Source organism: Zonotrichia albicollis, chromosome 1 (genome assembly GCF_047830755.1).
Source record: "Zonotrichia albicollis isolate bZonAlb1 chromosome 1, bZonAlb1.hap1, whole genome shotgun sequence".
NCBI lineage: Eukaryota > Metazoa > Chordata > Aves > Passeriformes > Passerellidae > Zonotrichia > Zonotrichia albicollis.
Genome location: NC_133819.1, coordinates 129,622,318 through 129,639,559, shown reverse-complemented (window position 1 = coordinate 129,639,559; position 17,242 = coordinate 129,622,318). Strand labels below are relative to the sequence as shown.

The 17,242-nt window shown below is 36.6% G+C and overlaps 1 protein-coding gene across 1 annotated transcript in view; it reads right to left on the bottom strand.

Annotated features, from left to right (window-relative positions):
* LRP12 (LDL receptor related protein 12) overlaps positions 1–17,242 on the bottom strand; it is a 49,354-nt gene that overhangs the window by 20,469 nt on the left and 11,643 nt on the right. The gene's annotated exons all lie outside the window — the stretch shown is intronic.

Below are 17,242 nucleotides of genomic sequence, written 5' to 3'. Positions count from 1 at the left end.
GAGAAAAACTAGAGAGAAAGTTACCATACAATAAAAAATACCCCACCCAAGCATTGTTAGTTTACTAGGAACAATTAGATGTACTAGAAAGTTAAGGAAAAAGCAGAGACTGATACTGTCATTTTTGAGAAACCTTATGCATGTCAGATGGTAGACTTTGTATTTTGCATCAAGTGCTATTTTATTTTCAAGAAAGGTCTCTTTCCATGCATCTTCCTCGTCTCCTTCTAGAGCAAGATTTGCTAGTAAATGCTATGCAAATAAGACATCCAGGGGACTATACCCATCTATTTCAGAAAAACTGCAGCCTACACCCTTTGTCCAGAAAGACAGTTCAGATACAGCAGGGAACCAGCTAGCTTTGAGAATAACTCCCTCAGTAAAAAAAAGTAGACTTGCAAAGAAGAACAAGACCCATGTGGCCATCGAGAGTAAGAGACCAAAAAAGGGTATCCCTCCAAACACCACACTACTTTGTACTCTCCAAAGCAAAAGAAGCCCGGTAAAGCCAACATACTTGCTGGCAGGTGGCAGTCCTGGTACAGGACGCGACACATCAAATTGTATTTGTGTGCATTTCTCCCTTCCTTTATTCATTTATCTTTTCTTTTAACCTTTACAACAAATTTTTAGTAAAATCTTTCAGAAATATCAGGAGGAAACAGCTACTTCGATACATAAGTTCCTTTGAACACAGGCAGTGAATCTAAAATGTAAAATACTTCACTAAGCAAAAAACCCACAACTCTTAATCCTTCAAAGTTTTGTAGTACTTAAGATTTGCCATGTCACACAGATTTTCATGCATGTGATGCCAGTTGTTCTATCAGCACTGCAATGTCAGGGTACTATGTCTGGGAACAAGAACCTTGTTATACATGAAGAATATATAGTTATATATTTACCTTGTTAAATATATGAAGAAAACACAAATTCCTTTTATACCAATTTAAAGACTGTACAAGCTGACCAAGAACAGAGTATACCCCAGTGCTCCCCTGGTACAGTGATTATACACAGGATGTTTAAGAAATTGCTCCCAAGGTTGACACCAAATACAGACAGCCGTAAGTTTTAGCTTCTTAGAGACACAATACAGTTAGAAACCTGATGATCATAATTTGTAGAAAAATAGTAAGTTTAATTTTTTTATTTTTAAAAACTAAATTCCTTGGTTCTTCAAAGTGGCATGTTTCCTACTCCATTTTCAAAGTACTAATTTTACTGCATATATTTACATACCAAGTTGCTTTGACTCAGTTATTTAAAAAATTCCACACTGCAATAATTCTCCTCAATGTTCAAAACACTGAAGTATTTTTAAAACAAATGCTATTTCAAATACTGTGTTGGTGAGAAACTATTTTTCAGTTAAACTATTTTCAAAGTAAAATATACACCTAAGTTTTAAAAAACTGTTCTCCAAATAATTTCTCTGCTTTGCATATCACTGACATGCCAAAGGATGTTGCCACTCTAATTCTGTGTGTACAGTAACACTTAGCTCTCAATTTACAAAATAAACATCTTTGCTGGAAAATTATTTTACTTGGAACTAATTACACAGAAGCATATTTCTGATTGTTTTGTTTTCCACTATTTCCATCAGCATAAAGAAAACATTAACACATTTCAGAACCTCTTGTCTAACCTAAAAATAACTCGCTGACATTTCATCTTTCAAGTACACCAGGGATTATTCACCTTCTTACTTTTAAAAAGGGGCATTAGCACATGCAGTTATATCTGCAGTTGTTATTGAACACTGAAAATGAGCATCATGACAAAAAAAGAAGGAACTCACAAACATCTAGAAATATGAATAACCCAGAAGTAATTACATTGAAGACAGTCAGTATTTGAGCACATCATTGATGCTCCCAGAATATGAATTCCTGACAAGCTGCCTGTACCAAAGACCAGTAAAACAAAAACCCCAGAATACTAATGAAATCAGTTCTGATAAAAATACAATGAAACATGAAAAGACTGACATAATACTGATGTGATGGAAAAGAAAACAAAGTATATATGTACCAAAGACTGACAAAAACTATAAATCAGTAATAATGAGAAGCATACTAAAATGGGAACTTGCATCGAAATCCTCTGTGTGTTGACTCAGAATTAATAGGTTAAGAAAACTTAAATCTCCCAAATGTTCAAAGGAAGAATTTAATCTTGAATACCTAGAGAGAACACTTGAATATTTTCCATCTAAATATGTTTTACAATCAAACAATTAATCTCTTGAGATAAAAAGTTGTCATATTTATTGTCAAACTAACTTCAATGATTAATCAGAAGTGGCACTAATGTGTGATGATGAAGCTTAAACTCAGATCCAAGTACTACAGTATCAAAATAAGGTCTTTGGTCTTTTTAAAAAAATAAACTACCACTAAACTTTCATTACATTAAAGATGAGGAATCTCTCAGATTATTACTTCCTCTTTTATTGAAAACTATCATTGAAACAGTGTGTTCATATGCCATTTAAATGTTACTAACTGCTGACAACTTCATGAAATTTTTAGGCGGTGATCCTTGTATGATCTCAACAAATAATCACATGGTTCCTTTTAAAGTTAGCCTTCTAGAAGACCAATATATCAGGTAACAGATCAGTAACTTCCATTAAGACATGGGAACATAATTATCTTTGAAATTCCTGTTAATCTACTTAACACAGCAGAATATGAATATATAAAATAAAATTTCCTAGGTCAACAGTAAGTTTTTATATTTCTTTATGTCCTAAAGAAATATTTGCTATTTATGCCCATTTCAACCTCAAGTTTTAAACTGAAGCAGTTGTTACCTAACAAAACTCAGCACTAGATTGGGTCCATATCAGTTATAGGAGTCTTGACAGCACAGCACTGGAAGCTACACACCAAAAAGATCCTGCCTTCTGAAAAACTGCCTGTGAAAAACTAGGATTGTTTTCTTTAAAATCAACATCTTCCATCACTTGTGTAACCAGGACTATACCCACTTTCTTCACATCCTTTTATAAACACAGTACAAATACAAAACAGAAATATATGTCAACTTTAGCCCTGCAGCTTAAGATATGGCCAGCAACTGCATGTAAATTTAAAAAAAATTCAAGTGGATAAGGATCAAGATAAAATCAAGCATTCAAGCATTTAATATACTTCTTCTAAACAAAACAAAATAAATTCATAAACAGAATATGAAATTTTAAACTACTGGTAGCCTATAGGTTAAGCAAAATTATGCAAAGTGCTTTTAATGGCTTTCTACAGAGGTGCACATGAGTTTGTTGCCACCATTCATGGTAATATCTCTGAAGACTGCTTGACTGCAATACAAAAAAACACACGCAGCTTGTCACTAAATGAGTTGGACTCTTGATAGAATGCTTTACAGCATGGAACAACCTCCAACATTTGAGGTGCCTTTCTGTCTTCAACAAATTTAAAAATCTCCCAAATGTTCAAAGGAAGAATGGTTATGTTCAAAGTTGTTCACCCATTCTAACAGATGTATCCATAAAATTTTATTTTACTTTCACAGCACAAAGCCAGACCTTTTGACCTCCACCACTTTTTTCTGTTCCACTCAAATCCTCTGGGCTGCAATGTCACCTCATCTAAGGAGCAGGCAGAGACAGACAAGTAGCTTCACAGACACTTGAATTAATTCCTTTTGATTCATGTCTCACAGTTGACTGACCACAGAAGCAAGTAAGATTACACTAGGTCTGCTTTCAGGTTTTCTAGCAGTTGGGGAATTTCTCCCCTACAAATCCAGATGAAACTATGGCAAACACCTCATACCCCACCCAGAAAATCCTGGCACTGTCAAAACATCAGTTCCCAATATCCTGGTCCAAGACTCCTACGTGTAATCTGGAGAGGTGAACAGAACTATGCAGAAGATAACACCCATAGCCTTGGAAGGTATTTGACTCATTAACTACTTCTGAATTTCATCACAGGTAGGAGATTAAATACAGGCCTGGGGAGTGGGCTGGCAGCAAAGAAAATGTTGCAGCAGCAAACACTTCAACTAAAGAGCAAAGGAAAAGAATGCTTTCACACTAGAAAAACATGACATGTTTGGAAAAATCACCTGCCAAGTTCTATATATTTGAAACCCAGACAGTAGCAGTGATGCTGAGCCTCACTCTGGAGACTAACCACAATGCAGCAGCCTTCATTTTAGGGTGTTACACCCCTGCATCCATCTTTCCCCACAGCCTATGCAGCACAGCTCTCTCAAAATGGGATGAGTATCAGACTCAAAGGATTATGTAGATATTTCTTCAGAGCATAAAACTAAGCCAACACTCCTGATATGAGCTACTCCTTTGATTTGTATCCAAATTCATGCATTTACAAAAAGCATAACCAAACAGACCCCCACTAACCTCCACCCTCCTATAGTTAAGTATTCCTTAGTCAAAATATTCAGATTAAACAAGGCAACCTTCTGCTCTCCAGATATATAAATACATATATATAGGTGAACTTGAAGGATTTGAACAAAGAACAAGTTTACCTAAATGCTGATGTATTTGAGACAGTAAATAATGACTCTTAAATGAAGCAGTTTTGATTTCAGATTGGCTAAAATTAGTAATACTAATATAATACACTGAAATGATAAATAGTGCAAAAGCACACACAAAGATCTGGTATATGCAACTTTGTCCACTGTGATTGTAAAATCAAACTCTGTAACTTCAGTTTGAAATAACATCATGTATCTTGAGATTAAATTAAATCCAGATGGTGTTTTACAGAAAAATTGATTGTTGAAATGAAAAAATTAAAAGAAAAAAAATCATAGTAGCAAAGGCTATTTAAGTCACCTTTATTTCTGCTGTTACACTAAGTAGTTACTGTTCACCAAGAAAAATCACATACACCTATCTCTGTTGAAGCTAAATTCCTCTGTATCAAGATTAAGCCTGTGCCATTATCCTCAACAGCCAAATTACAACCCCCTATAAATAGAGCTGTACAAATTGAAGAAGTGCTGTAACTGAACAGCTATGAAGAGAGAGCTTTTTCTAAACTACCTTGAGTTAAAAGGTACAGTGGTACCTCTTAATGAATGCTACATAAGCAGTCTGGACAGGGTATTTTTCTTGAATCACAATTATCAAGGGCAAGAGATCAACAACAGTTCCTGTATACTATGTGTTTCTAGACACCCTTTATCATGATAAGTGTTCAACTTGCTTTACTTTAGACAATGTATTTCACGACCAAACATCCTTTCTTCATCCTACCCCAAAATTTCTTCTCACCCTGTACCTTACAACACTGTCTCTTGTCCTGAAGTTACCCTGCATTATTCTTCACTAAGTTATGCTTCTTATTGACCAAAATAAGGTCACTATATGCTTTCAAGAACAAACTGGTGCTGCCTCCCATATCACCTCCCTAAAAAACCACTTAGCAATGGTACTTTGACTACAGAGTACAAAAAATAAAAATAACCTTCTTCATCTACAGATTACTGTAGCTGGTAAATCTATGATGCCTTCTTGGAATGACCCTTTTTGATAGCACATTTTATGCCAGTGGCCCATTTCCTGCAAACACCTAAGCAGAGCTGAGCAGAAACAGAAACAAGCTCCACTGAAGATGCCATGTGTCCTGCTGAGCCTCAGTCAGGCTCCTCTGCCAAGCCTGCGGGAGAAAAGAGGCAAAGGCCACTGCCTGCCTACCACGCCTAAGGTTAATCCATGGTTATGATGTTACAGCTCAGAGCAGGGCAGGTGGAAGACCAACAGAAAAACAAGTACTACTACTCTTCAGATAAACTACATGATCTATAAAGGTTCCTTCCAACACAAACCATTCTATGATAAAAGCCTTAGTTCGGTGTGTAACCCAAAATACTTTATTGAATTACGTACTCGTGGGCCACCTGCATTTAATGAGCCAAAAAAAACCAATCAGTTAGGAGCCTTCTCAGTCTTTTGACCCATCATTTACAACCTCATCTCTTGAACACTTTCCTTATATTTGTTAAACTAATGTGCATTTAGAATAAAATGCATCAGCTGAAGGAATTTAAAGCTGTATCCACAGCCAAAAGCTACACATGCATCGGTACATGGCCATACTGCTGCCAAGCTCTCCTGCACTGCAGAAGAATCAGTATTCAGTATACTGAAAGTACCAAATGAAAGAAATACTTTCTGTAATCTCAGATGGACATGAGCATGCAAAAAGGACTAGATGTGTTTTTCCCTCGTTTATAACTCAGTCTATAAAATTAAGTTTCTCCTGTAGTTTCTTTTCTATTTGTGCACCATGTGTTCTCCAACCACTGCTAAATCAAAATACAGAAATTCAAATTTTCTCTTCCTGAGAAGACAGGAAGAGCACATGTGCACTTCAATTTACATGAGTGAAGGAACTGAAAGTGAAGAAAACAGTGGAGCAAAAGGGGAAAAAAAAAAAAGAACAGTCTAACAGTTTGAAACTTACCCCGCCCCCCCCCCCCCAGAACAGTCTGTGAAATACGGAGTTATTGCTACCAGGAATGCTTGAAACTAAGGTGGAGCACAGCTCAGAAGATACAGTCCACTCAAGTCAGGCAACTATTTGTAATATCTCCAGATCCAATAGAAATGCAAATTAGCAGGATCATTCCCAAATTTCTACAATACCTGTCCCAGCTTTTACAGGTACCACCATTCTACTATTTTCTGCCTTCTGACAGTTTAGTTTGCAATCACTACATCCCTTCCATTAGATATATGCATGAAATAAAATTAGCTTGTGCACCAACATGTATTTGGATCAACTACTTGGAATAAGATTCACAAATCACAGTAATCTCATATTTTCCTGTCTTCACTGACTTTTTACATTGTGTATTGCACTTTGACCATTAGTTTTTGTCCTACACCCAGCTGCTGCTTATTTCCTTGACAAAGGGCAACATGCAACTCATGACAGAAAGCAATTTAAAAAGTATCATGAGAAGGGATGATACTGAAGGGATAGTACTTTCAGGAATTAACTGATCAATAATCTCCAGTGTAGCTGAGGAATCTCTAGAAGAGTTACTGATAAATTTTATATTATTTATTTTTAAATCAACCGTTTGGCATTAACTAGTTAGTTTTACTTTTTTTCCCCTTATTTCCTTAGGGTTAAGTACTGGAGCTATCAGAATTTCAGGTGATGATTTGTAAATCAATTTCAAATGTGGAGCAAGATGCCAAGTATCCTTTATGTGAGGGATGGATTAAACAACCATTTATTTTAATATAAAATTACACATGCAATACACAGAAACACTGCCATATAGGCATCAGTCAGGATTTTCTACTGAAGGCATGCAGAGCAACAGTGACAACCTTTATTGCAGGTTCCAGTAACAGAAGAACACTTGCCACAAAGAGGATACAGTTAATATATCTAAAATTTCTAAGAGTGAAAGCCAATGTACAGAAAAATGAGAAAGTGTTGTATATGCAAACACTACAGTGACATAGGTAATTTCTCTAATTAAGAATAAAAATGACTAACAGATGAAACGATACTGAAACAGTGCTTATTTAAATGTTTAACAATACACAATCCAGAAATAAGCACATACAATTTCAATGTAAAAGCAGATAAAGCACAGAACTTGCTTACAATACTCAATGCTTTTTATTTTACGTGGCACCATTTTCATTTTAGACCAACTGTGATGCAACTTTATTCAGTAAACTAAGACAAAAACTAAAGGATCAATTCTGCAATGGAATAATTTTAGACTTCTTTTGTTTTACCTTTTGCAACAACCAGTATCCACCATTTCGTGCTTAGACAATTATTCTTGGGTACAAAATAATAGGAATGGTGCTGCTGAAAGTCTGCACTGTACATTCAAAACTTGTCTAACACTGTCTTCTATTAATCACTCTCTCACCTTGTCCTTTCCTTTTCTCCGAGGAACTTTTTGTACAACATGTAATTGCATGACACTTTTCAAAAATGGGTCTTAATTTATTTTTTGGTGAATAAAACAGTCATGAAGCTTCCAAATCCACATTTGCTCTAAAAAGCCTAAGCTCAAAAGTTAATCAGCACTTGAATGAACATCACATCTACTTTTATGGCCATAAGTAGGGCCACAAAGGTGATCAGAGGGCTGGAGCACCTCTCCTGTGAGGAAAGGCTGAGTGAGAGCTGTGGTTATTCAGCTGTGGTTACTTCAGTGCCTAAAGCTGGCCTATAGGAGAGCTGGAGAGGGCCTGCAGTGACAGGACAAGGGGAATGACTACACCAAAAGAGAGCAGGCTTAGTTTGGATACCAGCAGGAAATTCTTTGCTGTGAGGCTGGTGAAGAACAGAGATGTATTCTCCCCATAAAAATGCCCCATCCCTGGAAGTGCTCAGGGTCATGTTGGATGGGGCCTAAAGCAACCTGGTCTAGTGGAAAGTCCCCTGCCTAGAGCAGGTGAAAGGGATGGTCCTTTAATAGCACAGGCCATTCTATGATGATATTTCATAATCTGTAACACTGAACTAAAAATCTACAAAGACAAATGTCCTCCTACTTTCACGTTTCTTAGCACTGTAATTACCTCCAAATCTAAAAAAACTCTGCATTCTTTCTTCAAAAATTGACTATTACAATCCATACTCTAAAAATCAAAGTTTGTACATCAGTAAATGCATTGAAATTACAAATTACAAATCTATTAGCTTCTCTACCAAAACATAATACATTCTTTATTCCTGATAGTTTTATGGCATGAACGTGGGATTTGACTACCTTAGTATTTTGTTTCAGGTAAGGGACATGTTTCTGAATGTCCTGATCTGCTCCACTTCCTGTTCTTTCATGCACATTACACTGGGGCCCTGGAACCAGTAAACTGGATTTCTTTTAGAGAATATGCTCCTATTTGTAAGGGATACCGAGTTTTCTGGGCCACACTAGACCTAGTCCAAGAAAAACCCTTTAGAAACATACCTAGCACAAACTTGTGTCTTCAGCATAACTTGTTTTGCTCCTCAAATCCCCTCTTGCCAGGCTGTGGGATGCACCAAGACAAACCCCAAGCACGTCCTCTACTCACCACAGCTGCAGGGAGGCTCCACCTCAATTTCAGGAATAAGCTCAGCCTCTAAGCCATTCAGTGTAAACTACACAAGTTCTCATTCTGGATTCACTAGGCACTGCATACATTATTCACCAATATTACACCAGTTGTGAATGCCATTGCAACACACATAAGAAACTGTATAAAATTCCCTATCATCTGTGATGTTAGCATAATACAAATTTCACATACATGCTGCCATCCAGATGATGCTTAAGTCTCAAAACAGAGTCCAAAGCACCATCAGGAAACATCATGCAAACGTCTGGAAGATGCTGCAGTCTACAAATGATTCACATTCTTGTGTCTAAGTCACTTTCCACTCTTCTTTGTATTTTGAGTCTGCTACCATTAAAATACATACTTTTAAAGTAGCAGCTAAACTGATTTGACTGTGGGATTTTTGTGTGAAAGTTTCAGAACAAAAAAAAACCCAAAACAAAACAGTTAAAGCTGCTCAGTTGTTGTTTTAAAAGGCAGAGACAGAAAAGAACCTGACATTATTTTTTATTCTCAGTCAAAAATTCCACAAACTATTTATAGGCAGCTCTAATATACTTGGCAGCAAGCAGTGGAAATTGAAAATCTAGCAGAGACACTGGCTCAGCTTCAACAAGATTCCTGATTTAAAGTACATAAGTAGCTCTATTCATGTCACACCCTACCCGACTTCTGCCCTGCCAGGTATAAGGGAGGTTACCTGACTGACCACTGCCTGAAGGCTCTACATGTTCTCAGGTGGTAATCTAACTTTGCATCAGACAGAGTAGAAAAAAACCCAGATTATTAAACCAAAATCAAACAATTCAAACAGTGAATTCAGTCACCTAAATTACAACTAAATCTCAATGAAAAAAGTGAGGAAATCAGAGGAGAAGGGAGTAGATCCAAACTAGCAGGGGAAGCAAGAGAGACCATACTGCCTACCCATCCTTAAATGAGCTATGTCCACTATGAGGGTTAGAAGCCTATTCTTAACTGATTAGACCCTATCACTAATTTGAATCTAACACTTTGCCCTCCTATTTGGAAACTTCCACTGCTATATTACTTAAAAAAATAGAAAAACCCCAAGTTTCTAGCTATTTTAAACAGCTATTTAAAGTATTAAAACACAGTTATGAAAGAACTGCTTAGCCCACTTGTACGTGTTCAATGGCTATAGCTATCCTTTTCTAAAACCCCATTTCAGAATTTAAACTACGTCACATTTGAGAAGTGCCAGACTAGGGGAAAATTTTGATGTGTGGGCTGCACAGTGCTTATACAGTAGAGGGAAGAGCAATGCAAATTTGATTCATATTCTTCACATGCTTCGTACTTTTGCCTACTGGTTTCTTTAAATTACGGCTGCAGTGAAAAAAATTGGTTTTGTTTTTACATCATGCTAAATTATTTCTCATCTTGACTCTTTGTAAGTACAGGAACAAATGCAAGCACACAAGCTATGCAGAGCTGGTGTATTGTATTTTAAAAAATTAAATCAAAACCCCATAACCATATACAAACAAAAAGAAGATTTCACTACTCTGTCCCAAGTTAGATGCTAACAAAAGGACTTCATCAGGTCCTATATTCTTGAAATAAAATACTGCTGGTTATCCTCTTTTCCTCTCACAATCTGGGCCTGTGCCATCCTGAAAAAAATGCTAACAGAAGAAATTAAATAATTATTCATAAATAATAACTGCAACCATCAAAAACTTTTAAGCTTGAAAATATAATCTCCTATTACTCCATGAATCTCTACCAGGAACCCACAAAACATCCAAGCTTCTGGTTCCAGACTACAGTATGACTCAAATTTACAACTGATTTTTTTTCCAAAAAAGACTGAAATAGTGTAGGAGTACTTGATATTGGAGGGTGGGGGAGAATCACAAGGGTTTTTGAAAAGAAGGAAAACACTGCTCTACTGCTGCACATTTACTAGTGAGCCTACATGTCATGTGCCAAAAAAAAAGGCCTAAGATACATCTAGAGAATAATAGTTTCAATATTCAGAATGCTAAGTGGATTAATAAAATAAAGTTACAACATCAATTTATTTCAAGCCTTTATTCAGCAGAAAGTCGAAGATATCACAATCCAGACAGAGATCAAGGAGAAAATTTCATAGTTCTGATAGAGGCAAAAATAAGGGATTGAGAAATCAAACCGTAATTTCCAGATCTGCTATATTCTTTTTGGAACATTGGCCTGAGCAAACCAGGGAATACTGGAATCAGTAGTATAGTGCTGCTGAGCTTTAACTCCACCTTTATGACAGTAACAATAAGTTAGAACTACTTACAACACATCCCAGATGAATGCAGTGGCATAAGTGACTTGAAAGCAAGCAGTTTACTAGGAAGGGCAATGAAGCAACAGTATATTTACAGCACATTTTGCACATATATCAAATATAAACATCATAAAAACACTGCATGTTTATTGCATCTAAGAAAAATATCCTCACTTGAAAGATAAAACTGTTTTCTTTCTTTCTTCCTATTATTACTAGAAATAGAACTTTGATTTTGACAACTTTTTTACTTTTTAATGTGTTTTGTTTTCTTACTGATAGAATTAAAAAGTACTGTAAAGTTCCCAAGAAAACTCATTTCCTTTAATGTATGAAAAAATTCACTGAAATTACAGACCTTGCAAACACTTGTGCAGACTTGTTTATGCATAGTGTGGTACCTGGAGTTTTTAGACCCCACGCACCTATTGACACTGAAACTGAACTTAAACCAAGTGTCACGCTGTCTGCCCAGCTACCTTCCAGTAACACAAGACATACTCTTGGTCCCTTGTTAATGCTTCACTGAACTAATTAAAATGTAGAAGTAACATTGCACAGTGTAACCCTGCACCCATTGTGCACCCAGTGTGAAAAGGCACAACCAAAGGGGGAAAGGGGGTGCATTACATCTAAGGCAATGCACCTTTTTTCCCTGTCCCTTCAACATGTGTGAAACAATACTTTTTGTTAATCACATGCAAACAACCTTGTGCAAAATTAATTTCATTATTTATTACGAGCTATTTGATCTACTCTAGTTACAGCAGACAGAAGTGGAGATGTCACTGAGTTTAAAGACAACCACAGGAGCTTCTGTTCTCGCTATTGAATTGACACAGCTCTTGCTCTAACAATGTCAGCTGGGAAATTTCAATTGCTATGATAGGAAAGGTTATTAATTAGCTACACTAACTTTCTAGAGTTGTCTAAACAGTGCTGCTTATTAAATATCCTCAGGACTCAGGAAGAAGTAGAGATGAACTTGCTACAACTTGATGGTCATAACATACTGCATTCCTCAAAACCTACTGTGAATGGCAACAAGTAAAAAAACACAAGACATTAATAGAAGATAGATGGCCTGCAAGACATGATTTTACCCAGATTAGTAGCTTCTTTAAATAAGAATCAGATCTTGAAATTGCTAAAGCATACTCCTAACATTAACATGTGTGCACATACTTAAATGGATACACTCAGCACCCATGAAAGTATTCTGTGCAGGGCACCCTTGATATTTTTAGATTCTTTTGTTCAAATAGACTTGATCCATCAAAGCAAACATGATAAGGGAAGTGGTGAATAAAATTTATGATTTAGTAAAAATTATTTTGTCTCCAGTGTTTTATGCAAGATCTATATTCTTGTTTGAGAAAACTCCACTACAGCTACTGCATTAATTCAAGTCATTGATTCCAAATAGGAAAGTCCTGGGAGCCTCATGGATAATTTTTTAGAAGTCTGGAAACTGTCTATATGTATTCAAAAAAATTTTAAATCAATAGACAAATAGATGCATATCACTAAGACCCAAATTGTCTCCCTCTCTTTGAAAAGATCTTTTCCTTTCTTCCTCCTTCCCTTCCATGCTATTTGCTATAAATCCTGTGATTCTTGTCCTGCAAGAATAATGCTGGTGCTGTACCTCACACATGAGCATGAGTACACTTGTTTTATTTCAAACACCATGGAGTATCTTAGAAATAAATTTTCAAAATAAATTTGTGATAAATTTGGAGTTTTCTTTACTTGGCTCATGATACAGTAACATATCACTGCATGGCTATTTTTCCTGTAACAGTAAAATAAGCTTTTCTCATTATTATAGCTTTATTGTGTCAGGAACTGCACAAACAAGAAAAACAACTCTTGCTCCACAGACCTCATTGCTCTGTAAAAACTGGAAATCTCAGCCCACCATGTTCCAAAACATAATCAAATGGCTGTGCTTTACAGGAAGCACAGCAGAGATAGGTGGGGTTAAAGAAAGCACATATGATGACTTTGTGTTTCCCATGGACAGAACTACCCAGGTGATGGGAAGCACAAAGGAAAGAATGACTAGCCTTGAGTAATGTTCATAAGTGATAAAGCTATCGGGACTAAAGAAATACAGAACAACAACAGAGTAAAGCCAAGTGAAACAGAACTGACATACAGCTATCCTGTACTAACAACCATCCCCTCATTGCGCTTCACCTTCCTGCTCTCTCCCAAGTCACTGAGAAAAAAGTACAAAATTCTGAGCACCAAAGGGAAAGGCTTGTCTCTTTCAGGAAATGTTTGGAAATCCTGAATTACATTGATTGTCCTGGAGGTAGTAACAGAGACAAGAGAGAGTACGTGAAAACACTTCTAATACAGTAATTCTAAGATAAGCACAGTTAACATTACCACTTTTACATGCACTAGAAACAAGTGCACTTCTGACAGCCAGAATACTGTTTCTCTTATTGCGCAGGACTGTAGGGTACCACAGCCTCTTGCCATGGGGGTTCCCAGTAGTTAGAAAAGATAAATATAATCTTCTATTATTAGTCACTACAAACATGAGTGTTGGATAGTACGATGACTCCACAATTGCAAAATAAAGAAAAATAAAATCCTTTCTGTAGAGCTAGATAAGCATCTCACTGGATAGACAGTTTGAGCTGTACTCTACTGCAGTTCAGTAGAGTACCGCTCAAGCTCAAGACAGCCATAGTATACCTAACATTGGTTGAAGAGAACACAACAAAGACTGTTTCAAAACACTTAAGTACGTAATTTTCTACTATCAAACTACATTCCTGAGACTCACAAATTACCCCTGAAAATCTATAACTGTGTTAAAGTAGACACACAAGTAATTTGCTATATGGATTCTGGTTTTGGCTTTCTACATATCAAGTATTTGTCACAGAAACTTAAGGATCACAGTTACTCACAGATGCCACCGCTTACAAATGAAGGCTTGTTTGTATGACCCTAAAGGCACTTTCTGTGCCTACTCTCAGTAGTTGGTAAGAGAAAGTCTCACATTTTATTGGCCACAAACCCCCAAATTTTATTATATTACAGTAGCTCTAAGCCTTCAAGAATCTTTCATTCTTTCCTGTAACATGAAATCTGAACTACATCCAGATTTCCTTCTTAAATATGCACAGATATTCCCATCTGTCTGTCAACTACATCCACGTAGTCCTGGGCAGCAGAACCATAATTTCTATCAAAGTGCTTTGCAAAGAATTGGAAACATCTATAAAATTCATGTTACATGTTTATCTCAGGGTCAAATTAACTCAAATATGGTGGTACATTGCACACTGAACCATCATGTTTTAGAGGCAATTTCACTGCAATTCAAAAGAGCAAAGAGGTTTTCAGGAGTCAGATAGTGAAATAGGTTTACAGAGGTGTGAATTGGCCCACTCTCCCTTTTTCACGGAAAAGCCTATGGAGATGAATGACAAAGAAATAAGCTTCCTCCTTTCACTGAAACACAGCTGTACTTAGAACCATATCATCTCCCTCAGCTTCAACAAGGCCAGCGTGAGGCTGCCCATTTCTAATACTCCTGTTCTCAGGCTCACCCACATGCCTATCCCACCAGCAGAACTAGGAAAGGAGGTTCAAAGAAACTTGCCAAACCATTCATCAGTTCCTGGGGGGGGGAGCAGGCAGCCAGGAATAACAAACACACACACACACAAACAAACAAACACACACACATTTGCTCTAGGGCAGGCTTCCAACGACAAAAGCACAAATAGGAAGTGAGGGTTAAACATAGTAAGAGGAATGAACACCTTGGAGAAGAGAATGCCATCTAACAGGTATTTCCAAAATGCTTATCACCATATACCCTTACATTCATATTTATAATTACCTTTCAGTATGCTATCCCTACACCTAGTACACCTCACCTCTTTGGCACAAGCTTTTCAGATCTATGCTTTTCTTGATCAAAAAACATTCTCACTACTTGTTTACACAAGCCATTAACTTCCTAAGGGTATTTTAAAACAACTATTTCTTTCTGCAATCCAGTTTCCTAAAAAGAACTTATTAAAATATATGGGATAATATTAAAAAAAAAATTAACTCTCTCTGTGGATAACCCTGACAAGCAGAATTCTGATAAACACCAGACGACTGAATGTCAAGTTACGTAATAACTGCTTGCTCCTTTGTCCATCCAGTTCACCTCATCTTCCAAGAGACACTTCAGTTGTTTAATTTGAGTATATTCACTGTTACCCAACAATTTAACTATCCATTCAAGCTTCACTTCCTGTGGATCACTCAGCTGTGCATATCTGCACACTCCCCACAACTTCCAAACACTTTGGACTATTTCTACGTTTGGCAAAACATTTCTATATGTATTCCAACATATAGGGATTCATTGTTGATTTGTTACTAAGTGTAACAGATTCCACAAAGAATACAGTAATCCATGATAAAGAATGTTCTACCTCTGCTTCCAAGAAAATGTATGTGGTCTGAAGGAGCTCTTTAAGCAGCAGCAGCAGATCATCACTAGAACTCTTAAAGCACTCTGCATCCACTCACTTAAACACAGCTGAACTATACAATAGACTGTGTTTCTAACAAGCAGATGAGAGGAAATCAGTTGTTAGTAACAACTGTAAAACCAGACAAGGATAAGAGCTGGAGTTTTAAATAAAGTAGAACAGACACTGCTCTGAAAGTAACCTATTTCCACTTCCATAACAAAACTCAGCAACTGGGTATTTCCCAGAAGGACACTGTTGGCATTTAAATAATTTAGGACAACTTTTCATTCTCTATCTTCCCTCTAAGGGCCAGACTAATCTTCCTACACTGAGAATTGAGACTTCTCTGCAGAGGAGTTCAGATCATTAAGTCATGCTCCTGTTGCCTCGCATTCCTTTAATAAGCCTGTCTTTTCCCACACTGATTCTGCCTTAAATTACACCAAATCAAGATTCCCCGGTTCACTCGCACAGTATAGGATCAGAAATGTGGAGCAACAAACTCTATGCATGCACAATCATGAAACAGCTACTTATTTTCTGTGCTTCATTTCTACCTTGCTCAACATACTTTACAGGAATACTGTCAGTATTAGTCTATCTTAATTATTAAACTTTATTTAGATAGTAAAGGGCTTTTAGAAGATTATGCAAAGAATATATCAAAACAAAAATATTTACTGAAGGTTTGCTACCAACTGTGTCACATCTTGGAGCACAGTAAATTCACATGTAAGTGAAGTTTATAGCACGCTTTTGGAGTAAGCCTATTTTTGAGAAGAAAGCTCAGTACCAGCAAGTCACCACCAGGTACATACATACGCCTTTATAAAGAGAGATCACATGAGAAGTTAACAGCCAGATAGGGAAAGAAACAACAGCCATTTGTTGGGACACTCATTCAACCTGTGTAAGACTGAAAAAAAAAAAAAAAAGAAAGAAAAAAGTGTGTTTTTTTGAAGAAAGAGATGAAGAATGCTTTGGAAAAAGAGCTAAGTGAAAAATACATTACTTTCTTATGTTAATACCATTTACCAAACTTGACAGGCAGTTGTATTCTTTTGGATGCAGAGTCTTTTCAATGCACATGAAAAGCACTGTTACACTTTTGCATTGATGAAAGCAGATTACATCCCTTACAATTCCTTACTGGTAACTTTGTCTAATGAATAATAATAGTAAGTCACAGTTTAAGGGCATTGGCTTTGCTGTGTGTTGGCTCTTTGACAAACAAAAAGGGTATCTCAAGAACAGGTTCAGTTCTGGAAAACAAGTATAAAGAAAACATGGAATATTTCATTGTACCAGAGTTTTTCATTCTTCATCTGTTATTGATGGTAGATACATATACAACTTTCTACA